This window comes from Spermophilus citellus, assembly GCF_964194105.1.
Source record: "Spermophilus citellus genome assembly, chromosome: 7".
NCBI lineage: Eukaryota > Metazoa > Chordata > Mammalia > Rodentia > Sciuridae > Spermophilus > Spermophilus citellus.
In genome coordinates this window covers 85,173,969-85,201,253 of record NC_138188.1, presented here as the reverse complement: position 1 = coordinate 85,201,253, position 27,285 = coordinate 85,173,969, and the positions used below count along the sequence as shown (strand labels likewise).

At 41.5% G+C, this 27,285-nt stretch overlaps 1 protein-coding gene across 4 annotated transcripts in view; it reads right to left on the bottom strand.

The window, feature by feature from the left end:
• LOC308653126 (transmembrane protein 45A-like) overlaps window positions 1-27,285 on the bottom strand; it is a 151,693-nt gene that overhangs the window by 103,555 nt on the left and 20,853 nt on the right. The window contains exons 4-5 of one of the 4 annotated variants that reach the window (XM_081301583.1): window positions 6,887-7,066; window positions 1,049-1,154 (exon numbers count right to left, since the gene is read on the bottom strand). The exons of the other annotated variants lie outside the window; for them this stretch is intronic. The gene's annotated coding sequence lies outside the window, so the exon portion shown is untranslated. The remainder of the gene's footprint in view (window positions 1-1,048; window positions 1,155-6,886; window positions 7,067-27,285) is intronic. 4 annotated transcript variants of the gene reach the window in all.

Here is a 27,285-nt window from a genome sequence, read left to right as displayed (position 1 = left end):
TAATTGTAATCACTCTTCAGTTGTCTCCCTCTTGTCCTTCAGCAAATAATTAAGAGTGAGGTGAGATACAATGATGGAAAAGATCCAAGTGCTGGGATCATAAGACTCATATTGAGTTTTGGTGCACAGGGGTGTATCAGACACTCTGGGGATCATGTCCTTGACCTCTAACCTCAGAATAAATTCTACAAAGGAGTCTTTCTTCCCATTTGAAAATAAGAAAAATGAATCTTAGGGAGGCTGAGTAACAAATAACTTTTTAAAGTAAAAAATAACTTTTTAGAGAGATAAAGTGACATGCCTAAGCATATGACATTTTATTTCCGTAATAGCAATCCTAAATTTTTCATCTTTAAAAGCAACAACAACTTCATTCTATTTCTATGTTAAACTGCCGATGTGACTCTTAACAAGGTGCCAATTTTAATAAAATTCCATTTTAAAAATATAATCATAATTTGTAGGTCTTTAAGAATTGGTCTTAAAAAGTTTATTTGAGGAGTAATTTATAGTTGAAAGCTATCATTAAATAAAGGACTATAAATGAGTCAACTAGCTATATATAGAAACAGCATTAGGGAAACAGATTCAAGTATCCAACTGGTTAGACAGCTGCTCTTTCAGATATAATAAAGAAAAGCTTAACACCAAGCAGTAAATATATCCTACTTAAAAACAAAAGGATGTCTGAAATTAATCAGTAAAATAATATTTTCTAACATGAGAAATGAACAGACCCTGCTCAGACAACAATTCAATGTAAAACTGTCACCAAGATTCTATCATAAACAACAAGAACAACAACAACAACAACCAAAAAAAAAAAAAAGCTAAACAAAGGAGAGGAGAGCTATAAGAAGAAACTCCTTGGGGTTTCTGAGTACCATTCTTCAGGTACTTGGAATCTTCTCTTATCCATTATCCAGTGATCATCATTCTAAGGTACAGTTAGAAAAAAATACTAGAACATAAGCATGTAGTAGTCAGCTAAGGATGCCATAACGTAATACCACATACTGATGGTCAACCAACAGAAATTTACTCTTACAGTTCTGAAGATAAGGAAGTCCAGGATCAGGGTTCTTGCTGACTGAGGTCCTGATGAGCACTCTGTACTTACAGATGGCTGCCTTCATACCGCGTCCTCATATATTCTAGTTGTATGTGTGGGAAGAAAAAGACAGATCTCTTGTTGTCGCGACCCCCTTGCCCGCAAGGAAGACGCAACACCGGGAATCTTCTTCCAGTCGTTTATTCTGGTTCTCGAGATCTCTTCCACTCTACTCTCTTCTTCATCATCCTCTTCTTCATCTTCCTCTACCCGAATGCTCCTACCAGCCTTAATAAAGCATCTCAAGCCCCAATGCGAAGCTGCCACGTGGAGCTTTCTCATAGGGTGTTAGAAAACCACGCACCAACTCTCCCAATTAAGGAGTTGTTTGTCACAAACCACAGTCGAGCCAGCGCCATCTTGTAATGGCGACCGCAGTCCGCAGAAACGGCTCACTACAGTTCCCCCTTTTGTTTTCTAAAAACAATACAGGCGAGAGTAGAGGTCCTATCCCACTGTGCATAAGTGGCTGCAGAGTATGGCTCAGGCCCAAGGAGGGCCCTTCCCCAGATCTGAGACCATATCAGCCGACGCTTTTCTCGTGGGACGGGGCGTGGACGCGTCTAACCCGCATGCAATAGGACATGCTCTCCTTGAGGTCCACTTCAAGGATCACTCAAGTGCAGTGCCTTGCCTCGCATCCTGTATCGTGACGATGGTGGACGAAGGGGGATAGCTGAGGCTGAACTGTGGCTGTATAGAAATATAACGACAAACAAGTTGGTAACACCCTAAAAGAAAGGCACGGGTAATCTGTGCAAGCCAGACTTGAGGTGAAATGCCATTACTCATACTAAGCCTTCAACCAGGAACCTTATCAGACCCAAACAGGTCAGGACGTTCCCACATGACCGTTGTTGGCTGAATATGAAAACAGACACCACAAATCTTTCAAGGCCTTGTGAGCTCCTTCAAGGTCTTGTGAGCTGGCCTCTTTGACATGCACAAAAATCAGGGCTGGATCCAAGCCCTGGGGGCCGGGGGGAATCCGTGCCAGCAGTTCCCCCCCTTTTGTTTGTTGCACGTCAAAGGGAATCAAGTAGCCCCTGTCTTAGGTCGTTCACTGCCCCTACACTGCTTACCCGTCTTTGGGGAGGCCCCATTCCCCTGTCTTAGGTTGCAGTGCAAGCGTGAAAGTTACCCGTCTCTGGGTACTACAAGATCAGCTTGTTGTTGCCAAGGCGTTCAGTGGTATCTATTCAGCCAGTCATTATTGGGTCTTTAATTGGTTCCGGTTCAACAAGGCATAGAGTAAAAATAAAGAAGAAAAAGGGGGCAAAAGGAGGAAGGCATGAAGCAGGGATCATTGTAGAAAAATCATCTTCGAATTGGTCGGAGACAAACTTCAGCAAGATCATCCTTGGTCTGCAGGCGTTGATAATGGATCTGTATTGGCTTAGAAGTCAGAATGTTAATTTGGTCTTTAATAAATTGTGTCATTCTCTTACCTAGGCAGGGGCCTACAGCAGCCATAAGGAGGAGACCGAAAAGCGGTCCCATTACAGTGGATATCAAAGGAGTTAACCATGGGGTATTTTTAAACCACTGTTCAAACCATCCTTGTTGTGCTTCAAACTCCTTTTGTCTTTTAGCCAATCTTTCCGTGACCTTTTCCATAGTTTCACGGATTACCCCAGTATGATCTGCATAAAAACAACACTGTTCCTTTAAGGCTACACATAGTCCTCCTTCCCTTAGGAATAATAAATCTAGTCCCCTCCTATTTTGTAACACAACTTCTGAGAGGGAGGTGAGGGACTTTTCCAAAGCAGTAATTGACTTGGCCATGGCTGTTAAATCTTATAGCTGGGTAGAGAATAACATTTAAGATCTACAGTGGTATTAGAGGATAATTTAGACAGTATTACTACCCCTTCATAATAGGGCGGCCTGGAGGTCAAGCATAGCCAGCAATCTTGGGTCCTGTTAGGACTAGTGGCATTGAGAGCGAAAAAGGCTCCTTGGATCAAATCAAAAAGACGATCTCCAGTTCCAGGGTGTATGGGCCCAGGGGCACAATCAAAGGTTTGATAGCCCACAGTTATTGTTTGACCGCTGGGGGAAGGTTTTATTGTTGGGGCTATAGGCTGTTTGGGTCCAGATGGGGCCTTTTGATCTCCGAGCACCTGATTGGGTCCTATTAAACTTCCAGTAGGCTGTTCTGTGGTCAATTTAAGCCGAAAAAGCAGGCCAGGATTGTACTGTCCGGGGGTGTAAATACGCAGCCCCCAGAGATATCCTTAAGTCCAATCTGGCTGCTGTTTTCCATTGGAAGTAAACTGAATAGTAATATCTGATTCTCCCTCTATTGTTTGCCAGAAGTGGGTAACATCAGTTTGCCAGACATCATTGGTGTGTAAGCCTCTAGGATTAACACTTAGACTAGGGGAATGAATGAATGGAGCACACACTGGGCATAAGAAAACAATTTGTAGAGTCTGATCACGTGAGCACCCCGCACAGAAGCGTAAGGATTGTGCATTTAGATGGAATTTAGCATGGAGCTAAAGAGTTGATCCGTTTGTAATTGTTCCATGATAGTAGATTGTCTGCCAATATAAGGGGTTGCCTCAATAACTGAGGCTAAATTAGCAACATAGAGACTATCAGTATACACATCAAGTGGGATGGAATTGTATAGTTTAAGGGCCATAATTAGAGCCTCAACTTCTGATATTTGGGCAGACAGTCTAGGAACAGGGTGTCGAATTACTTGAGATTCATCAAAAACAACAGCAAACCCCCCTCTTGCTCCGTCTGTATAAACAGTCTGAGCTCCCGGGATAGATTCCCCTTTTATTACCCGAGAGTTAGAAGCAGGTAAATGGACCCAATAGATGGGACCTATTTGTCAAAACACTGTAGTAGGAGTTAATTTTGATGGCAGGATTATAAATGATAGGGGCATAGAGTAGTTTATCTGGGTAACCTGCATGTCTTGTAGGGCCTTCTCTATCAGTCTTAATGATTGTAGAGCCTCAGGTGTGGGATTCTCTTGTAGGGCCTTCTCTATCAGTCTTAATGATTGTAGAGCCTCAGGTGTGGGATTCCTGACTGAGCTGGGGGAAGGGTCTCCTTGGAGGAGATCATACAGAGGCTTAAATTCCTGGAAAGAGAGGAGTTGGCACTGTTGTCAAAGTTATAAACATACCTCTTAAGAGAGGGGGAAAAGGAGAAACCTTTAGCAACTTGACGTTTCTCCCAAGAATGATCCTGACAAGGCGTAAATGTTGGGGGGAAACCAAGATTAGGGGTACAGTAAGGAGAGGCCTTAAAATGAGTGGCATTATAAAGACTATTAGAAGAAGGAGGCACTGGGATTAGTACTTCGGAGATAATAGCCAAGGTAGTTATGTTTAAAGCAGAGCTATTTACGGGGGTTCCTGAGCCTGATTGTTCCCCTGAGGCTACTTAGCTCAATACAGCACTGAGAATGCTCCCTGAGACCTGACTGGACCGCAATGGGTCCTTCCAGTTAATCAAATTCTTGGTCTTAAGGCTAATACAATGAGCGTTCCCGAAGCCAAAACAAGAAACTCCTGTGAGATTAACTTGAGATTGATCAAAAATGCTTTCCACCTGAGTTAGTGTGAAGGCGGCATCCACTCCATAAGTGCGCACAGACTCCGCCAGGGTCTTCAATTTATCATCTTATGAGTTTAACATAGAAACCTGTGGAATCAAATTTTGTCTGAAAAAGATATCTTCCGTTAGCATTTACAGGTAGGCATTTTTAAAAATACAGTTTCTGAGTAGCTCCGGTAGAAATCCGAAACGCAGCAGTACAGGTTAGTGGCTGGAAGGCGGGACTAGAAGTCCTGTCTGAGTGACTGTGGAAGAACCAATCGGTAGCCCCCAAGAGTGTGGGAGGTGGGACCAGGAAGCCGCTCTTCCGCCAGGCAGCCCATGGTTACCATGGTGATGCAAGCAACACGGAGTCCGTCGCTCACCCTCGGGGCAAAAGTTCCCCAAGATTTCCTAGCCGACCGCACCTTGCCTGATTTTGTTTGCATTTTTCCCCGCCTGGCCAAGCTCTTACTGCGGCAGCAGCCTGCTCTGTTTCTGGACCATCCCCGCACACTCCGGCTTCCGGGCCGGGGCGGGCTCCTGTTCCCTTTTCCCGGCTGCAGTGGGCGTCCCTGGGCATAGATCCCAGGGTCATAATTAATCTGCTGCTGCGGCACCCATGGCACAGCAACAAAAGGAACACAGAAAACGAAAGACACAGACGACAAAAAAAGAACACAGAAAACAAAAGTGAAAGTACACATAGCAGCTGCAATAAAATATGAGGCCTACGGGGTCCCGCTCTCGGGGACGAGGAGTCCGCTCCGCTCAGGGACGAGGGGTCCGCTCAGGGACGAGGGGTCCGCTCACGGACGAGGGGTCCACTCAGGGACGAGGGGTCCGCTCACGGACGAGGGGTCCGCTCAGGGACGAGGGGTCCGCTCACGGACGAGGGGTCCGCTCAGGGACGAGGGGTCCGCTCACGGACGAGGGGTCCGCTCAGGGACGAGGGGTCCACTCAGGGACGAGGGGTCCACTCAGGGACGAGGGGTCCACTCACGGACGATCGGTGCACCACTCCTGTCGACTGAAAGTTCTGATTCTCCCGGGTCTCGGCACCATTTGTCGCGACCCCCTTGCCCGCAAGGAAGACGCAACACCGGGAATCTTCTTCCAGTCGTTTATTCTGGTTCTCGAGATCTCTTCCACTCTACTCTCTTCTTCATCATCCTCTTCTTCATCTTCCTCTACCCGAATGCTCCTACCAGCCTTAATAAAGCATCTCAAGCCCCAATGCGAAGCTGCCACGTGGAGCTTTCTCATAGGGTGTTAGAAAACCACGCACCAACTCTCCCAATTAAGGAGTTGTTTGTCACAAACCACAGTCGAGCCAGCGCCATCTTGTAATGGCGACCGCAGTCCGCAGAAACGGCTCACTACATCTTGTGTCCCTTCTTATAAGGTCACTAATGCCATCAGACTAGGAACCCAACCCTCATGACTTCAAATAATCTTAATTATTTCCCAAAGGCTCCATGTCCAAAGACCATCATATTAAATTAAGGCTTCAACATACAAACCTGAAGAAGACACACACTTAGTCCATAACATATTGAATGAAAACCTTCAATATAAAATTTCCAACTACCTTCTCATCGTAATATGAAAGAAACATGGAGGACAGTGAAGGGTGAAGGGTAGTAGTTGGATAAGAATAATAACGTAATGTTTCATGATATAGTAGGGTAATTATGATCACCCTATATAAACAATTAATTGTATATTTCAAGATAGCTAGTATAGAGGATCCTAAACATTCCCAAAAAAGGAAATAATAAATGTTTGAGGCAATGAGTATGCCAATTATCCTGATATGATAATTATATATCACATATATGGACTAAAATATCACATTGTACCATATAAATATATACAGTATTTTGTGTGAGTGTAGTGCTGGGGATCAAACCCAGAGCCTCAAAAATACTAAGCGTATCCTCTAACACTGAACTATACCACCAACCAGTACAATTATTATGTTGATTAAAAATGAAAAAAATATTTTTAAAAGATAATGAGGAAAAGGTACGGTTAGAAAAAAATACTAGAACATTAGGCAGTCATTAACTAAAAGCATTAAGAAAAAAGTTTTCCGAGTTTCAACATCTCTGATATTAATAATAAGTGCTTAATAAGTACTAGGCACTGTCCTAATCACTTATATGTATTACTCAATGAATTTTCACAACACCCTTTGGAGATACATACCATTATCATCCATTCCATTTACGTATGAGGAAATTGAGGCAGAGAGAGGCTAAGTAACTTGCTCAGTTATACTGCTAGCAAATGAAGGATATAGTTCCAGAGTGCTCCAGGGCTAGCTCCAGAGTGCTTGTTCTTAACAGCTTCACTCTGCTGCCCTGCTACCAAGTCTTCCACCTTATCCTGTAGAAGACAGAAAAGTCTACACCTTATGCTAAATCTTCCTTTCAGAGATGTCATTGAAATGCTATCATTACTTTTATTCCCTTGGATTTAGGTACTGCTTCATTAAAATTAAATACAAATTTAATATAAAATTCAAGAAGCCACTCACTGCCAATTATAAAACATTATACTACTCCCTCACTCCTCATATTTGTGAAAAATTTTTCTAAGGGGGCCAAGCCCCAGCCCATCTCTGAAACAACTACAGGAGACCACCACTGTAGTGCTATACTGTAAGAAAGAGAGTGTGTAATCACATCAGGTTAATCAGATGAAAACCAAAATTTAAAAATTTTCACTACATTAAATTAGACTATGGAGTAAAAATATAAAAGGGGGAATGTGATTTTAAGAAAAGAAAATCCTTGAGTTTAGATAGGTAGAGGCTTATTTTGTTTCCCCTTGAATTATTCTATGTGGGCAAGTACATGCCATGTCGACCTTGGAGCTCAAAGCAGCACTGACAGGATCTGTTTGGAGCTGCCAAGCCTTAAGCAGTGAACTCAGCTCCTCCTCAAAGAGCTCATTCATTTGGCATAACCCTATCTTCCACCAGAACAATGTGTAGAACAATGTTCAGAGAACCAGTGGAAGGAGTCAATATCTAGAAAGTTGAATTAACTAACTAACATATTAAGCTTAAGGAGACAATGACTAGAAAGCTGAATTAACGAAGGTATTAAACTATACTTCCAATAAGCAGAATGAATAAATGATATGGAAACTTTCACTTTAGTTTTATATTTTTGTGATAATGGAGAAGGAAGACAGATATATTCAATAGCAAGAGAGACTTCACATTATTCTTTGCATCAAGGACAACAGGACAATAAAATTAGTTTTTAAAAAAATTCACTTTAAATCAGTAGTTACCGATTATAAAGAGTGTGTAAACTCCATAAGTAAACACATGCATGGTGGTCTGATAATTGTAAAATCTGTTGTTGATTAAACAGGTTAATTCAAGCAAAAGTTCAAAACTGGGACAAACAGAAAAATATGTGCATAGAGAAAGCACATCATTTACAAATATTATACACTACAAAAGCTGTTATCCCCCAAGAATATAAGGTACACAATAATGAAACCTAAAAGCAAATTTTCTAAGTAGGATTGATTATCTGAGTTTTAAAACCTTATAGATGCTAAAGTTAATTCAAAAAATTTTGTTTTGTAGAGGAGCCACTATGGTGGAGTAGAGGGAAGCAGTACCTTCCACGCCTCAAAATCAAAGCAGTTGGAGAACAGCTACTCAGCAAAGTGGATAACTGAGGGAATTCCCTAAAGTTCAATATTGGACAGTACATACTTGGAGAAACCCAGAAATTCTAGTCTTTGGAACAGAGAGAAAAAGTGCCCAGTTGCCACAGTGGCACCAGGGCATGGCAGAGACAAGGGGAAACACAAGGGAAAGAGAGAGAGACATGGCAGAGAAAAGCTGCTATGGACATGGCAATCAGGAAGCAGAGAGAGTGCTCAGCTTACCAGGGGAAAATATAAGCTCCAAATTACACCCCCTGTGACCTTCTTCCCATAGTCACACCCTACCTGCCTATAGATACCAGTTATTCCATATCAGTGTATTAATGCACTGATTAGGTTACACCTCTCTAATCATTTCTCCTCTGAAAATTATTGCATTGTAAAACACATGAGCTTTTAGGTACTATCTCTTAATGAGGTTCTTGAGATCCATGATGGAGTGCAAGGAGAGTTCTGCTTCAGCTTGACCCTGGGGATGCATTAATCAATCTAATCTGTCCAGAGTAGACTCCAGCCAATGGTACTTTCTATTCCATGCCACCTTGTGCTTGTGAACAGGGAAGCTGAGAGCTATTTTAACCAACTTAAGTCCCAGGTCACAGCAGCTGGCAGCCTGCTAAGCAACAAAGAGTGGGAGGGATTATTAGTGCCCAGCCCTCTGTAACAGGTGTTCATAGCCCAATAAGATATGGAAAGAAGTGGGTGCCATGTGAGGCCCAGGTAGGTGTGTAAGGGAAAGCCGTAAGGGGTTCGAGTGAAGCAAGGAGCAGAAAGACAATTCCTGGGAGATCCAGGAATGCATGTGCACTTCCCTGCTTCTCTCAGATCCATCCTGCCTTGGTGGCCCATAGCCAGGTGACAGCTGGGCCCATCCGCCAAGCGCACCTGGGGCGAGGAAGTATACTTTAATAGGATGCTTCTTTTTTCTTCACCTAGGGCCTAGGCTGACAGGGCATTTGCAGAAATGCCTATGTATGTTTACTTACAGGTTACTGCCCACTGTGGAAGACCCAAACTTAAACAAATTTGTTCCTGGAGATATATATTCTGGCCTACACTGCAGTCTCTGGCATCCATTCATCTTTTTTTATAATTATTCTTCAATTCTTTATTTGGTATTTCATTACCTAACATTGTCTTTGGAGTCAGTTGCTAGTGACTTATGAACCTCAGGAGAAGTCATGTTGCCTTATTTTTTCATATTTCATGTATTTATCAATATTTACTTATCTATTGGGTTGGATTTTTGAAAAATTATGGGAACCACCTATGCTGAGGCCTACACCTCATAGGTGTAGTGTCCACAGTATTTGTGTTATTCCTCTCTGTTTATGATGTAGATGCACATGTCCAGGAATGGATCTTCAGGCCACCCCATTAATGCTTACTTGGGCTGGTCATTGGCTGGGGATTTTTAATTTCCCCTATTATTAGTGTTAAAAGTTTTCACTGAAGTTTGAGTTGGGGTGTGTGTGGAACAGGTGTGCTATCTCTTAGCTGAGCTGGGAGTGTAGCTCAGTGGCAGAACATCTACCCCATCAACTTGAAGTGTCACATTCTATCCCCAGCACCTTGCAGAAAGGGAGAAATACACAAAAGCAACAATAATAAGCAGTAGTGAACCAGCATTAAACAGCAGCTGTCATCTATGACATCCACAATGCTAACAGCCATAGAAATAGGAGTGACAAGGGTGGAAATTATGTAAACTGATTTAAAAAAAAAAAAAAACATCAACAGCATTTTATTTGGAAGTTCCTATTTATTACATAGGTTACTAACTTCCTCTCATCCCTACTCCTCCCCCAAATCCCAGAAAGGTGAAAGGTGTTTTTCTTGTTTGTTATTTAATGTACATAACAAATTAGATCTCTGCTGGATAGCTAGGCCTCAAATTAGATCTCTGCTGGATAGCTATCTCTGCTGGATAGCTAGGCCTCATCTAATTTTTCTAAAGTCTTGGGTTAAGAAAACTTAAGCAGTGCTTCTCCTTGAGAGTACTGCTTTGAAGGAGAATGTAGCCTGTCCTTGTGCTCACTACAGACTTCTACCCTTCCTGGGGAAAAAAATGGTCAATGCCTCTGATTCCTTTTAATAAATTCCTTTCTCAATTATTAAACATTATCATTCCACACTTGGCACCTTCTTAGAAACTTGATTTTTGGATGCATTTTTCATTTGACAGTCCCTGGAAGCTGACAGCCAAAGAATTCAAACCAGGTAGTATCTATGAGCCTTGTTAACTCTGTGCACACCCTATTTAGTCTCCTACATTTGTTCCTCCAAAGAATGTATGCATCTCTCTATATTTTCCCTCTCAAAATCAGAAGATAAACACTGCTGTTTCTGATGCTTAAACATCCCACACAAAGCCACATTTAAAAGTGATCAGAGCCTTGTATACTGACGCACATCTGTAATCCCCGCTGCTCGGGAGGCTGAGACAGGAAGATTGAAAGTTCAAAGCCAGCCTCAGCAACAGCAAGGCACTAAGCAACTCAGTGAGACCCTATCTCTAAATAAAATACAAAATACGCCGGGGATGTGGCTCAGTGGTAGTAAGAACAGAGTTTAATTCCCAGTACCAAAAAAAAAAAAAGTGGTCATAATCACTTGGCTGATGAGCTGACAGTCATGGTGGGAACCAACTATAAGTGGCTGCAAGGCAGCAAGCAGAGTTGGGAAAGTGGGAACTCATAAAGGACATTGATAGCCTGATCCAGCAGGCATTTGTGGGGTTGAGCGTGCTTGGATCAGCAAGACTGAAACAGAAGCAGAGAAATTACCCAGACCGGGCATACCAAAGATTAAAAGAGTCACCTTTGTTTTTGGAGGCCCATAAAGGCAGCTGCTAAGAAACCAGAAACCATTCAGGCAGGTGCATCTGCACTCCAGGTCTGATCCTGGTGGAATACATGAGACCTGAGGAAGGTTAGAACCCCTACTCTGAGAGGAAATTTCAAGATGTCCCTGAGGCCTAGCTATCCAGCAGAGATCAGCATCTGTCCAGAAATGGGGGGGTGTGGATCTAATCTCAAATGCCTTCTGACAAAATTCCAGAGAACAGCCAGAACTAAACCCCAGCTGCCAGAACTTCCCATTTAGAACTCCTCATCAGCTCTACTCTGAAAGTACATCAATTGTTAGTATTCTCCACTCTATTCTATTCTATACTGTGAGATGGGAAGGTGAGAGCTACTACAACCAGCTTTGGCTGTAGGTCATAATTACTTACAACTTGGTGAAAAACATAAAAGAAGTGGGACTTAACAACCCCCATCCCTTGACCCAAGGGCTACAGAATCCAAAATAAATGCAAAGATGGCACAATAGAATAAGCAATGAACATTCATAATTGCCAATAATTTTGACAACCTAAGCAGAAACTTTCTTTATCATTTAGAGTTTTTCATATTTTCCCTCTTTTTAATTTAAATTTTAGTTATTTCATTTTAATTTTTTACATTTTGTGTGAAGGCGTATAGTATGTGTGTGTGTGTTGTGTGTGTTCTCACTACACTGATAGGTTCAAGAATATATACATGCATATATGCATACATACAACTATATCATTTTTCTTTTATTTTACTTGCTTTTTTATCAACCAGTTTGTTATTCAGCCTTGTTTGAACTTTGGTGTGGTAAAATTTTATGTGGATATGATTGGGTTTGATTTTCTGTTTGTTTGTACCTTTTATATATTCCTTTTATTATTCCTTCTTTACTTTCTTCCCCCTCTAATTACCAAATTTTCTTGTTCCCTCCTCCTCTCATTTACTTTTAGTTATTTTTTTTATTTTATTTATATAAAATTTATTTTTTGAGAAAGAGCGAGAGAGAGAGAGAGAGAGAGAATTTTAATATTTATTTTTTAGTTCTTGGCGGACACATCTTTGTTTTTTGTTTGTTTTTTTTTATTGTTGGTCGTTCAAAACATTACATAGTTCTTAATATATCATATTTCACAGTTTGATTCAAGTGGGTTATGAACTCCCATTTTTATCCCATATACAGATTGTTGTATCACATCAGTTACACTTCCATTGATTTACATATTGCCATTCTAGTGACTGATGTATTCTGCTGTCTATCCTATTCTCTACTATCCCCCCTCCCCTCCCCTCCCCATTTCTCTCTCTACCCCCTCTACTGTAAATCATTTCTTCCACTTGTATTATTCTTCTCTTACCCCTCATTTCCTCTTATATGTAATTTTGTAAAACCCTGAGGATCACCTTCCATTTCCATGCGATTTCCCTTCTCACTCCCTTTCCCTCCCACCTCTCATCCCTGTTTGTTGAGAGCCACAGCCAAAGGGGCCCCAGCAAACTTCCAGCTGCCAGCAAACTTCCAGGTGCCGGCTGATGATTGGCTCACAGCAGCCCCAGCAACATCTAGCTGATTGGCTCCTCTGCGGTGATGTTCATTGGGCTGTTTCCCTGCCCTTCAGACTGCCAGCTGATGATTGGCTCACAGCGGCCCCAGCAACATCTAGCTGATTGGCTCCTCCACGGAGCTGCTCATTGGGGGACTTCTTTGGCTCCGCCCACACGACCCAGCCAATCAGCTTCAAGAGCAGGAGGATTGTGGGAGGTGGTGAGGTTTGTGTGGGGGTGAGAGGCTTGGGGGAAGCCGGTGGTGGCAGTTGGGCTCTGAGGGTTTTTTTCCCTGAGGAGCTGTTTTGTTTGGTGTTTTTAGTTCTAAAAATAAAGTTTGTTTCTTTTGACAAGTGGCTCCTGAATTGTGCCCAGCCAGACTGCAGCATTTGGTGGCTCGCACGGGGAGCGACTGAGGGTAAGTAAACTGCTCGCCCCTGAGGGCACGGCAAGAGGATGGGTAGCCATTCTAAGTTTCCTCTTTTGTTTTGCTTCATTTTTGTTTTAAGTTGCCTGTCCCTGGAGATGAGTGAGACGGAAGAAAAACCACTCACATCTGAGGAAAAACTATTTGCATCTGAGGAACAGATAGGGAGAAAGGACGGATGCACATTTCAGGAGGATAGAAAGGCTGATATAATGATTTTGTGTTGTTCCATTTTTATTGCATTCTGTCTCGGTTTTGTTTGGCGTCATCTTGCTGGGTTGTATTATAGTAGAAATACGGGATCAGCAATTAGTAAAAAACAAACCGAAAGACTGTTAAGTAAATTGTTAGAGGAAGGAGGCATCCCAGTAAAATCAAGAACAGTCAGGGCATACGTTGATACAATACAACAATGTAGCCCATGGCTTTTTAAGGAAGAGTTGTTAGATATATCACAATGGAACCATCATGGTGAAGATTTAAAAAGAATAGAAAAGAAAAGCCCAGGAACTCTGCCAGTTGGCACATTGACATTGTGGGCGTTGGTATCTGGTTTGCTTAGTCCAAAGCCTTCAGTTCAGACAAAAGTAGAGGAAGGAGAAGACATATTGATTCAAGTAAAAGAGAAGGTCTCTCAAGTTAGTCAGAAAGAGGAAAAGATTCAAGTAAAAGAGAAGGTCTTTCAAGCTAGTGAGACAGAGGAAGGAAGTTTAGAGCAGAAAAAGCCATCAGGGGAAAAGTTACAACAGGAGACTGCTAATAACACCTTTCAATCAGAGAGCGTAAATGTCCAACCAACAGCACCACCTCTACAGGAGACTGCTACTAACAGCATTCTATCACCTGAGGGCATAAGTGTCCAATCAACAGCACCACCTCCATATGCTAGGAGGCTCCCAACCCCCGCAGTTGATAGTTGGGATCCTGAGACAGGATCTCAAGTATGCCCTGTATTTGAGGTAGGAGGGCAGCGAATTTACCAGAGTTTAAATTTCAAAACAGTGAAGGAGCTAAAAGAGGCTGTAACAACCTATGGTCCTCAAGCACCCTTCACTGTAAGCTTGGTCGAATCCATTACCAACTTAAACATGACGCCAGCAGATTGGGCTAATATTTGTAAAGCTGTGCTAAATGGAAGACAATACCTGTTATGGAAGGTTGCCAATGAGGAATTTTGCAAGGAGATGGCTAGGAAAATGCAGCAGCTGGTTATTCTCAGAGAAATCCAGATATGTTGTTAGGAAAGGGACCTTATGAGGATCGGCAGCAACAAATTGCATATGATCCTGGTGTATATTTACAAATTGCTGTAGATGCAGTTAAGGCATGGAAGACTTTACAAGGACATGGAGGTTTACAAGGTCAATTATCTAAGATAATACAAGGAGCTAATGAACCTTATGCTGAATTTGTAGATAGGCTTATTCAAACAGCTACCAGAGTTTTTGGGAATACAGAACAAGCAATGCCATTAATAAAACAACTGGCTTATGACCAAGCGAATCGTTGGTGCAGAGATATCATTAGACCATGGAAACAGGAAGATTTAAACACATATATTAAATTATGTAGAGACATTAATGAACAAGAGCAAGTCATGGCAGCTGCAGTAAAACAGGCTTTAGATGCCAGAGACATTAATGAACAAGGGCAAATTGTGGCAGCTGCAGTAAAACAGGCTTTATATACCAGGCCAAGAACATGCTACAATTGTCAACAAACAGGACATTTTAAAAGGAATTGCCCCATAGGAGGAGGGTTTAAAAAAACTAGGTATCAAAGGAGTAGAATACCGGGTATTTGCCCACGATGCCGTAGAGGGAGACATTGGGCTAATGAATGCCGTTCTAAAACCACCATAGAGGGTACTCCATTACATTGGGCTAATGAATGCCGTTCTCAAACCACCATAGAGGGTACTCCATTATCAAAAAACGAAAAAGGACAAGGTGTTTATCCATAATATCATGGACAAAGGCATCGGGTTCCGTTGCCAAAAAATGGACAGGGGGCCCCAATGCTCCGGGGCCCCAAACCACAAATATACGGAGCACAGGAGGAACCCAGCAATCCCATCAGGGTAGTGACCAGGACACATTGTCCATCAGATCCCTCATCAGACAAACCAGAGGGAGCGCAGGGTTGGACATCTGCGCCTCCGCCAGATCAGTACTAACTCCAGAGATGGGAGTTCAAATCATTCCCACAGGGGTAAAAGGACCTCTTCCCAAAGGAACAGTAGGCTTATTATTGGGACGCAGCTCTTCTACTCTAAAAGGACTTTTGATAAGTCCTGGGGTAATTGATCCCAATTATGAAGGTGAAATAAAAATTATAGCCAGTTCTCCAAAGGGTATATCAGTAATTTCACCAGGAGATAGAATAGCACAGTTACTAATAATACCAAGCCTACATGATAAATTTTCCAGTCATGCTGTAGAAAGAGGTTCCAAGGGATTAGGCTCCACAGGTGTAGATTGGGCTATGCTTTCTTTAAATTTAGATTCTCGCCCCATGCTAAAACTAAATATTCAAGGACATGAATTTAATGGGCTACTGGATACAGGTGCAGACCTTAGCATCATCTCTGGTCAAGAATGGCCAAAACATTGGCCATTACAACAAGCCACTCAAACGCTTCGAGGCCTAAGAGTGGCGACTAATCCCGATAGAAGTGCAATGGTATTAGATTGGAAGGATCCTGAAGGATGTGAAGGAACTATACAGCCATATGTATTGGATCATCTTCCCGTAAATTTATGGGGACGAGATGTCTTAGATCAATTAGGTTTGACATTAACAAATAACACCAATCAAAATGCACCCACTATTATGGCTAGACAAGGTTTTAGGAAAGGAAAAAGATTAGAAAAACAAGAAAAAGGTATAGCAGCACCAATACAAATAGATCAAGGAACAGACAGACATGGGTTGGATTTTCACAAAGGGCCACTGAGACAATAAAAATTACATGGAAATCAGAAAGACCAGTATGGGTTCCTCAGTGGCCCTTGACTAAAGAAAAGATACAAGTAGCCCATGATATGGTCAAACAACAATTAGCGGAAGGACATATACAACCTTCTGTATCTCCCCATAATACTCCCATTTTTGTCATCAAAAAGAAATCTGGTAAATGGAGATTATTGCAAGATTTAAGAGCCATTAATAATGAAATGGTCATTATGGGACCTGCTCAATCGGGGATTCCTCAATTGTCTGCTTTGCCAAAAACTTGGTATGTTTTAGTTATAGATATTAAAGATTGTTTTTTTTCAATTCCAATTCATCCTGAGGATAGTCCACGTTTTGCATTTACTATCCCTGCACTAAATCATGAAGGTCCCGATCAGAGATATGAATGGAAAGTACTCCCTCAAGGGATGGCTAACAGCCCAACTATGTGTCAAATTTATGTTAACAAAGTAATCCAGCCACTTAGAAATCAAAATCCTGAACTACAAATATTTCACTATATGGATGATGTATTATTAGCACACAAAGCTAAAAACACATTGTTAGAATGTTATGCCACACTTACAAATTTATTAAAAAATTATAATCTAGAGATAGCAATAGATAAAGTACAATTAAATTTTCCAATTAATTATTTAGGAGTTCTATTATCCTCAACCATGGTCCTTCCACCAAAAATTCAAATACGAGTAGATCAACTCAAATCACTTAATGACTTTCAAAATTTATTAGGAGACATAAATTGGATAAGGCCTTATCTAGGTATTCCAACAGGAGAATTAGGACCTTTATTTGATATCTTAAAAGGTCCATCAGATCCAAATTCACCCCGAATGTTAACACCTGAAGCAAGAAAGGCATTAAAAATCATTGAAACATATATGGAAAATATGCATTTGGATAGACTTGATATAAGTTTGCCTTTATTATTTATTGTACTACCAACAAAAAATATTCCTACAGGAGTATTTTGGCAAGAAGGTCCATTATTATGGATACATTTATCTTATTCTCCTAACACTATTCTTACTAGGTATCCGGAGGCTGTAGGACAATTAATACTCAAAGGAATAAAAACAGCAAAGGGAGTATTTGGAATTTCTCCCAATAAAATTATTACTCCATATACTATGAATCAAATTGATGAATTAGCTAATGAGTTAAATACTTGGGCAATAATCATGTGCAAATCTAATGTTTCATTTGATAATAACTTACCATCTAATCCTTTATTGTCTTTTTGGTCATTGCATCCTGTAATTTTTCCAAAGATGACAAGAAAAACACCTATCATGAATGCTCCAAATATATTCACTGATGGGTCAAATAATGGTACAGCAGCAAAAGTTACACCTGATCAAACTTTTACATTTTTAGTACCCAAACAATCAGCTCAAAAGGTAGAGCTTAATGCAGTATTACAAGCTTTTGTGATGTTTAAAGATTCTGTATTTAATTTATTTTCTGATAGTCAGTATATAGTTAATGCTATAGTATCCCTTGAAGATGCTGGTAGGATTTCCCCTTCTTCTACTGTTTTCTCTTTGTTTTCCACTACACAAAGTTTAATCTGGGACAGAAAAGATCCATTCTTTATAGGACATATCAGGGCACATACAGGATTGCCTGGAGCCCTTAGTTTGGGCAATGATTTAGCAGATAAAACTACACATGACATACATATTTTATCTACACTAGAAGAAGCTATAAATTTTCATAAAAGGTTCCATGTCAATGCTAATACTTTACAAAAGCATTTTAAAATAACTAAGGAACAAGCTAGACAAATAATAAAACAATGTCAAAATTGTGTGACCTTTTTACCACAAGTTAATCTTGGAGTCAATCCTAGAGGATTGATACCTAACCATATTTGGCAGATGGACGTCACACACTTGCCAGAATTTGGAAAATTAAAATATTTGCATGTTACAGTTGATACTTCTTCTGGATTTTTGATGGGCTCCCTTCATGCCGGAGAAAAAACTAAAGATGTTATAGCTCATTGCTTACAAAATTTTGCCACTGTGGGCATTCCAAAACAGTTAAAAATAGATAATGCCCCTGGTTATACTTCTAGCTCTTTTAAACAATTTTGCTCATCATTTGGCATTACTCATATAACAGGAATCCCATACAATCCACAGGGACAAGGCATAGTTGAAAGAGCTCATCAAACTATTAAAATGTACTTATTAAAGTGAAAAGACGGAATTGGGAAGGGGTATATATTCCCCAAAGATAAACTTAAAATAACCCTTTTTACTCTAAAATTTTAAATTTGGATTCATCAGGACTTAGTGCTGCAGAAAGGCATATGTGTCCAAAAAATGTACATAAGCCCAAAGTACTTTGGAAAGATATTCTAACAGGACAATGGAAAGGTGCTGACCCAGTAATTGTCTGGAGTCGGGGGTCTGTTTGTGTGTTTCCACAGGAAGAACAGCAGCCGATTTGGATTCCGGAAAGATTAACTAAAATCCTGACCCAGTGATTGTCTGGAGTCGGAGGCCTGTTTGTGTATTTCCACAGGGAGAACAGCAGCCGATTTGGATTCCAGAGAGATTAACTAAAGCGATTTCTACAGACCAAAAAGAAGATGATTTGGCTCAAATCCATAACAGCTGATATCCAAAACTCCAATTTGGCTATCCTTACATCTGCGACAGAACCAGGATGCTTTTTTCAATATCTATTTTATTATTGCCCTTTCCCATATCATGAAGTTCTATTTTGTTTTTTGAGCTCATACAGACCTAGGTTAATGTTTTGCTGATCAGTTCTACTTTTTTTTTTTGACTATAGAGTTTTTAAACATTGCAATGGAGATTTCACCTGTAAAAAGTTATAAGGCCTTTACTATTATGTTATGTGTTATATGTATTATATTATGTGTGCACACTTTGTGTTATATGTTTGAATGTACGTATGTCCATATATCATATATGATGAGCGCTCATGAAAAAATGGATCCAAATATTTTTTTTTATTCACGTGATTTAAATGGTTTAATTTAATTTGGGTAAATAACTATTAAGAATTGTTTTAATATGTAAACAAAAAGGAAGGTTAACAGATCTGTTTGTTTACTTTCACCTTTCCTTTTCATTATATTTAATAATTCTCTTCAAGATAATGTAAATTGTTAAGAAAATTGTTTTCTTTTAGTGCCTTCTGGAATGTTACATAATTTTTTCTTTAGCCATTATTGCCAGAATTCCTATCTTCATCCCAGTGCCAGTGAAGACAATGTAAATTGTTAAGAAAATTGTTTTCTTTTAGTGCCTTCTGGAATGTTACATAATTTTTTCTTTAGCCATTATTGCCAGAATTCCTATCTTCATCCCAGTGCCGGTGAAGACAAAGATAAAACTAATCTACAGTTTCTGCAATAGCCATCACTGAACTGCTTGGAGAACTTGCCTAAACTATGTGTCACTTGTATGCATTGTGAACTCACTTGTATGCATTGTGAACTATCTGTTGGTGCAGTGACTTGTGGTAGTGTTGGGGTATTTTTGCTGATGATGTCATCGGTGGTACAATTTTTCCAACAAGAGCCATCAGTTGGCTTGGTGTATCTTCCTCCCTTCTGCTTGTCATGACAAAGACCTCTCCACAGGTGTGGCTGTATACTGGACCGGTAGTCAATGACGGGTAAGATCCAATTACAATGGTACCAACCTAAGACAGGAGGCTGACGCCCTGAAGTCAGCTCATCCGAAGATGGGTAAGGACCATATGTAGTATTGGACAACCTAAGGCAGGCACGGTCCCCAAGCCACATGCTTGTTGTTTAAACAGAGAGGGGGAGATGTTGAGAGCCACAGCCAAAGGGGCCCCAGCAAACTTCCAGCCGCCAGCAAACTTCCAGCTGCCGGCTGATGATTGGCTCACAGCAGCCCCAGCAACATCTAGCTGATTGGCGCCTCTGCGGTGATGTTCATTGGGCTGTTTCCCTGCCCTTCAGACTGCCAGCTGATGATTGGCTCACAGCGGCCCCAGCAACATCTAGCTGATTGGCTCCTCCACAGAGCTGCTCATTGGGGGACGTCTTTGGCTCCGCCCACATGACCCAGCCAATCAGCCTCAAGAGCAGGAGGATTGTGGGAGGTGATGAGGTTTGTGTGGGGGTGAGAGGCTTGGGGGAAGCCGGTGGTGGCAGATGGGCTCTGAGGGTTTTTTCCTGAGGAGCTGTTTTGTTTGGTGTTTTTAGTTCTAAAAATAAAGTTTGTTTCTTTTGAGAAGTGGCTCCTGAATTGTGCCCAGCCAGACTGCGGCACCTGTTTAATGTTAATCTTCTTCTCAAGCTCTTCGTCCCTACGCTGTCCTTGGTTACTCCCCTTATATCAAAGCAGTCATTTGGCATTTGTTTTTTTAGGATTGGCTACCTTGACTTTGCATAATCTGCTCTAATGCCATCCATTTCTCTCCAAATTCTATGATTTTGTCATTTTTTAATGCAGAGTAATACTCCATTGTGTATAAATGCCACATTTTTTTATCCATTCATCTATTGAAGGGCATCTAGGTTGGTTCCACAATCTTGCTATCGTGAATTGTGCTGCTATGAACATCGATGTAGCAGAGTCCCTGTAGCATGCTCTTATTACGTCTTTAGGGAATAGACTGAGAAGGGGGATAGCTGGGTCAAATGGTGGTTCCATTCCCAGCTTTCCAAGAAATCTCCATACTGCTTTCCAAATTGGCTGCACCAATTTGCAGTCCCACCAACAATGAACAAGTGGGCCCTTTTCCCCACATCCTCTCCAGCACTTGTTCTTGTTGTACTTCATAATGGCTGCCAATCTTACTGGAGTGAGATGGTATCTTAGGGTGGTTTTGATTTGCATTTCTCTGACTGCTAGCGATGGTGAGCATTTTTTCATGTACTTATTAATTGATTGTATGTCCTCCTCTGAGAAGTGTCTGTTCAGGTCCTTGGCCCATTTGTGATGGCGTTATTTGTTATCTTATTGTCTAATTTTTTGAGTTCTTTGTATACTCTGGATATTAGGGCTCTATCTGAAGTGTGAGGAGTAAAAATTTGTTCCCAGGATGTAGGCTCCCTGTTTACCTCTCTTATTGTTTCTTTTGCTGAGAAAAAAACTTTTTAGTTTGAGTAAGTCCCATTTGTTGATTCTAGTTGTTAACTCTGTGCTATGGGTGTCCTATTAGGAATTTGGACCCGACCCCACAATATGTAGATCATAGCCAACTTTTTCTTCTATCGGACGCCATGTCTCTGATTTAATATCAAGCTCCTTGATCCATTTTGAGTTAACTTTTGTGCATGGCAAGAGAAAGGGATTCAGTTTCATTTTGATGCAAATGGATTTCCAGTTTTCCCAGAACCATTTGTTGAAGATGCTATCCTTCCTCCATTGCATGCTTTTAGCCCCTTTATCAAATATAAGATAGTTGTAGTTTTGTGGCTTGGTTACTGTGTCCTCTAATCTGTACCATTGGTCCACCTGCCTGTTTTAGTACCAGTACCATGTTGTTTTTGTTACTATTGCTCTGTAGTATAGTTTGAAGTCTGGTATCGCTATACCGCCTGATTCACACTTCCTGTTTAGCATTGTTTTTGCTATTCTGGGTCTTTTATTATTCCATATGAATTTCATGATTGTTTTATCTATTTCTACAAGAAATGCTGTTGGGATTTTGATTGGCATAGCATTGAACTTATAGAGAACTTTTGGTAATATCGCCATTTTGATGATGTTAGTTCTGCCTATCCATGAACAGGGTATATTTTTCCATCTTCTAAGGTCTTCTTCTATATCTCTCTTTAGGGTTCTGTAGTTTTCATTATATAAGTCTTTCACCTCTTTTGTTAGGTTGGTTCCCAAGTATTTTATTTTTGGGGGGGATATTGTGAATGGAGTAGTTGTCCTCATTTCCGTTTCAGAGGATTTGTCGCTGATATACAGGAATGCATTTGATTTATGCGTGTTGATTTTATATCCTGCCACTTTGCTGAATTCATTTATTAGCTCTAATAGTTTCTTTGTAGACCCTTTTTGGTCTGCTAGGTATAGAATCATGTCATCTGCAAATAGTGATAATTTAAGTTCTTCTTTTCCTATTTTTATGTCTTTAATTTCTTTCATCTGTCTAATTGCTCTGGCCAGTGTTTCGAGGACTATGTTGAACAGAAGTGGTGAGAGAGGGCATCCCTGTCTTGTACCAGATCTTAGAGGGAATGCCTTCAATTTTTCTCCATTCAGAATGATGCTGGCCTGTGGCTTATCATAGATTGCTTTTACAATGTTGAGGTATGATCCTGTTATCCCTAATTTTTCTAGAGTTTTGAACATAAAGGGATGCTGTACTTTGTCAAATGCTTTTTCTGCATCTATCGAGATGATCATATGGTTCTTATTTTTAAGTCTATTGATGTGGTGAATAACATTTATTGATTTCCGTATATTGAACCAGCCTTGCATCCCAGGGATGAATCCTACTTGATCATGGTGTATAATTTTTTTGATATGTTTTTGAATCTGATTCGCCAGAATTTTATTGAGGATTTTTGCATCTAGGTTCATTAGAGATATTGGTCTGTAATTTTCTTTCTTTGAAGTGTCTTTGTCTGGTTTAGGCATCAGGGTGATGTTGGCCTCGTAGAATGTATTTGGAAGTTCTCCCTCTTTTTCTATTTCCTGAAATAGCTTGAAAAGTATTGGTGTTAGTTCCCCTTTAAAGGTTTTGTAAAACTCTGCTGTATACCCATCCGGTCCTGGGCTTTTCTTAGTTGGTAGTCTTTTGATGGTTTCTTCTATTTCCTCTATTGTTATTGGTCTGTTTAGGTTGTCTATATCCTCCTGACTCAATCTGGGCAGATCATATGACTTAAGAAATTTATCTATGCCTTCACTATCTTTATTTTATTGGAGTATAAGGATTCAAAATAATTTCTGATTATCTTCTGTATTTCTGAAGTGTTTGTTGTGATATTGCCTTTTTCATCCCGTATGCTAGTAATTTGAGTTCTGTCTCTTCTTCTCTTTGTTAGGATGGCTAAGGGTCTGTCGATTTTATTTATTTTTTCAAACAACCAACTTTTAGTTTTGTCAATTTTTTCAATTGTTTCTTTTGTTTCGATTTCATTAATTTCAGCTCTGATTTTAATTATTTCTTGCCTTCTACTTCTTTTGCTGTTGTTTTGCTCTTCTTTTTCTAGGATTTTTAGATGAAGTATGAGATCATTTATTTGTTGGTTTTTTCTTTTTTTAAGGAATGAACTCCAAGCAATGAATTTTCCTCTTAGAACTGCTTTCAATGTGTCCCATAGATTCCGATATGTTGTGTCTGTGTTTTCATTTAATTCTAAGAAGTTTTTAATTTCCTCCTTGATGTCTTCTAAAACCCATTGATCATTCAGTAACCTATTGTTCATTCTCCAAGTGATGCATGATTTTTCCTTCCTTCTTTTATCGTTGATTTTCAGTTTCATTCCATTATGATCAGATAGGATGCATGGTATTATCTCTACTCCTTTATATTGTCTAAGAGTTGCCCTGTGACATAATATATGATCTATTTTTGAGAAGGATCCATGTGCTGCTGAGAAAAAAGTGTAACTGCTTGATGTTGGGTGGTATATTCTATATATGTCAATTAAGTCTAGGTTGTTAATTGTGTTATTGAGTTCTATAGTTTCCTTATTTAACTTTTGTTTGGAAGATCTGTCCAGTGGTGAGAGAGGTGTATTGAAGTCTCCCATGATTATTGTATGGTGGTCTATTAGACTCTTGAACTTGAGAAGAGTTTGCTTGATGAACATAGCTGCAGCATAGTTTGGGGCATATATATTTATGATTGTTATGTATTGTTGGTGTATGGTTCCCTTGAGCAGTATGCAGTGACCCTCTTTATCCCTTTTAATTAACGTTGGCTTGAAATCTATTTTATTTGATATGAGTATGGACACTCCTGCTTGTTTCCGCAGTCCATATGAGTGGTATGATTTTTCCCAACCTTTCACCTTCAGTCTATGTATATCTTTTCCTATCAAATGCGTCTCCTGTAGGCAGCATATTGTTGGGTCTTGTTTTGTGATCCATTCTAGTAGCCTGTGTCTCTTAATTGGTGAGTTTAAGCCATTAACATTTAGGGTTATTATTGAGATATGGTTTGTTCTTCCAGCCATATTTGTTTATTAATATTACTAAACCTGATTTGTTTTCCTCTTTGATTACTTTCCCCCCTTTACTGTCCTACCTCCCACTGTTGGTTTTCATTGTTATTTTCCATTTCCTCTTCCTGTAATGTTTTGCCAAGGATTTTTTGAAGAGATGGTTTTCTAGCTGCGAATTCTTTTAACTTTTGTTTATCATGGAAGGTTTTAATTTCATCTTCCATCCTGAAGCTTAATTTCGCCGGATACACGATTCTTGGTTGGAACCCATTTTCTTTCAGTGTTTGAAATATGTTATTCCAGGATCTTCTAGCTTTCAGAATCTGTTGAGAGATCAGCTGTTATCCTGATTGGTTTACCCCTAAATGTAATCTGCTTCCTTTCTCTTGTAGCTTTTAAAATTCTCTCCTTATTCTGTATGTTGGGCATCTTCATTATAATGTGTCTAGGTGTGGATCTCTTATGAATTTGCACATTTGGCGTCCTGTAGGCTTCTAGGATTTGGGATTCTGTCTCATTCTTCAAGTCTGGCAAGTTTTCTCGTATTATTTCATTGAATAGATTGCTCATTCCTTTGGTTTGGACCTCTATACCTTCCTGTATCCCAATGACTCTTAAGTTTGGTCTTTTAATGTTATCCCATATTTCTTGGATGTTCTGCTCATGGTTTCTTAGCAGTCTTGCTGAGCTGTCTATGTTCTTTTCAAGTTGAAATACTTTGTCTTCATTGTCTGATGTTCTATCTTCTAAGTGATCTACTCTGCTGGTAGTATTCTCAATTGAGTTTTTAAGTTGGTTTATTGCTTCCTGCATTTCTAGGATTTCTATTTGTTTTTTATTACCTCTATCTCCCTGTTTAATTGATCTTTTACTTCCTGGATTTGTTTATGTAGTTCCTTGTCAAAGTGATCTTTCATTGTCTGATTTTGCTGTCTCATGTCTTCCTTGAGACTCCAGATCATCTGAAGCATGTATATCCTGAACTCTTTTTCTGACATTCCATCTGTTGCAGCTATTACCTCTTCTAAAGTTGAGTTGACCTGCATTGCTTGTGGTCCTTTCTTTCCTTGTCTTTTCATACGGCTCACATTTCTTTCTGCTTGGTGAAACTGTTGTGTTTTTGAAATTTTCCCCCTATTTATTTATATTGCTCTTGTATAGTTGGAAAATCTCCCTTGCAGGGCGGGTAGTGGCTGTGCTCCTCCTCTAATTAGGGTGATCTGTCTACCACTCTGGTCGGTCGCAGGTCTGCCCACCCTGTGGGCACGGGTGGCGGCTCTGCTCTGCCCGCACTCCAATTGTGGTGACGTAACTACTACACCCTCGGGTCATTGGTCCTGATCCGGATGTGGGCGGCGGCTCTGCTCGGCCCCTACTCCAATTGGTGTGACGTGTCTACCACAGTGGCAGGCCTCTAGGCCTGTTCTGCTGGTGGGTTGCAGGTCTGCCTACCTTGCGGGCTCAGGTGGAAGTTCTGCTCAGCCCCCACTCCCAATGGGGGTACCTGACTGCCTCTCCAATGGGTCACTGGGCCTTTTCCGGACACGGGCGGCGGCTCTGCTCCACCCCCGCTCCAACCAGTGTGATGTGACTGCCTCAGTGCTACGTGTCCACCACGCTGGCAGGCTACCAGGCCTGTCCTGCTAGTGGGACGCAGGTCTGCCTACCTTGCAGGCTCAGACAGCGGCTCTGCACAGCCCCTACTCCAAATGGGATGACTTGGCTACCGCGCCGTCGGGTCGCTGGTCCTGTTCTAGGCGTGGGCGGTACTCTCTGCGGCCCCAGCTGCAGTTGGGGTTCGTGATACCACGCCGGCGGGTCACTTGGCCTGCTCTGGGCTCAGGCAGCAGCTCCACTCTGCCCCCCTGGCCCCCACAGCACCCAGCAGGACCCGGACCGAGAAGCAGTCACCGCAGGTTCCCCAACCCTGGGCCAAAGCAGCTTCGGGAGCCAGAACCCGGCCTCTCTGATCCTGGCTCACGCTCTGCTAGGAGCAGGCTCCAAGGAGCGACCCCCGCAGGTTCCCCTGCCCCAGGCCAAAGCAGCTCCGGGAGCCAGAGCACGGCCACTCCAAGCTCTCCGAGCTTGGTGCACGCTCCGCTGGGAGCAGGCTCAAAGACGCAGTCCCCGCGGGCTCCCCAGCCCCGGGCCAAAACTGTTCCGGGAGTCAGAACCCAGCCGCCCCGAGTTCAGCGCACGCTCCACTTGGAGCTGGCCTCAACACGCAGTCTCCGCAGGTCCCCCAGCCCTGGGTCAAAGCAGCCCCGGGAACCGGAATCCAGCCGCTCAGAGCCCGGCGCACGCCTTGCCAGGAGCGAGCCCCTAGGAGTATTCTCCACTGGTTCTCCAGCCCCGAGACTGAGCGATCTGTCTGCGAGACGCAGGCAAATACCAGCCTGAAATCACCTGTTCCGTAGCTGAATGAGCTGAGATCAGTAGAAAACAGGGATGATTACATCAGCTCTCCAAGATGGCGGCTGCTGTCCTCCTCTGTGGTCTGACTGGTGTTGAGTACCGAACTGGACCGCTTCTCTCCTCTGTCTCAAAGCCAGAACTCAGCACTAAGCACGGCCATTGCACCACTGGCAGGAGTCCCCAGAATCTGCATCACTGCACCCCCGCTCGGGTACCTCACCACTTCCCAGCGCGCGCCGCAGACTCCAGCTGCGGGGCGCGACCCTCCGTGCGGAGAAATCGCCCGTGTCCGAGCCCCCGCAGCCGAACCTCGCGCAATGGAAATCCGTCCACTAGATTCTGGAGCACCTCAATTTCACTGGAAATTCCCAACAAGATAGCCTTCAGCTGTTTCACCTCGTCTTTCTCCCACACAGTGACGTGGCGCAATGGGGTGATGCACTCCCTTCGCCGCCATCTTCCCCTCTTTTTAGTTATTTTTTAACTTCTCTTTCTTTATAGCCACCAACTGTTACCTCTATCCTTATTCTCCTCATTCGCTTTTTAAATATTTCACAATTTCTCTTCCTACCTT